The sequence below is a fragment of the Lonchura striata genome, chromosome 7, assembly GCF_050655825.1.
Source record: "Lonchura striata isolate lonStrDom1 chromosome 7, ASM5065582v1, whole genome shotgun sequence".
In the NCBI taxonomy this organism is placed as follows: Eukaryota; Metazoa; Chordata; class Aves; order Passeriformes; family Estrildidae; genus Lonchura; species Lonchura striata.
Window position 1 is genome coordinate 15244477 of NC_140709.1, and position 329 is coordinate 15244805.

Below are 329 nucleotides of genomic sequence, written 5' to 3' on the forward strand. Positions count from 1 at the left end.
GCTCCCCTTTTTCTCGCTGAATCCAAAGCCTTTGGCTACATGGGAGCTTAAATATTTTGTTGCACCCTCCTCACTTACAAGAATGTAGCAACTGACCCTAACGCTTTAATCCTCCCATTGTCTTTAAAAGCTTTTTATATCGTCACCAATAAAGATTGCCTGTCTCAAGGGTTTTCCTGCTTCTCTGGCTGGGTTACAGCAGTGGGGTGGAGGTAGAGGAAGGGGGGTACAGGGAAGGGAAGAGAGCTGGATCATTGCCAGGCTTTAAAAGGCTGCTTAAGCATTTTTCTGTGGCTTGCAGGGTTTTACTCAGCAAAGTCTCCCAAGCC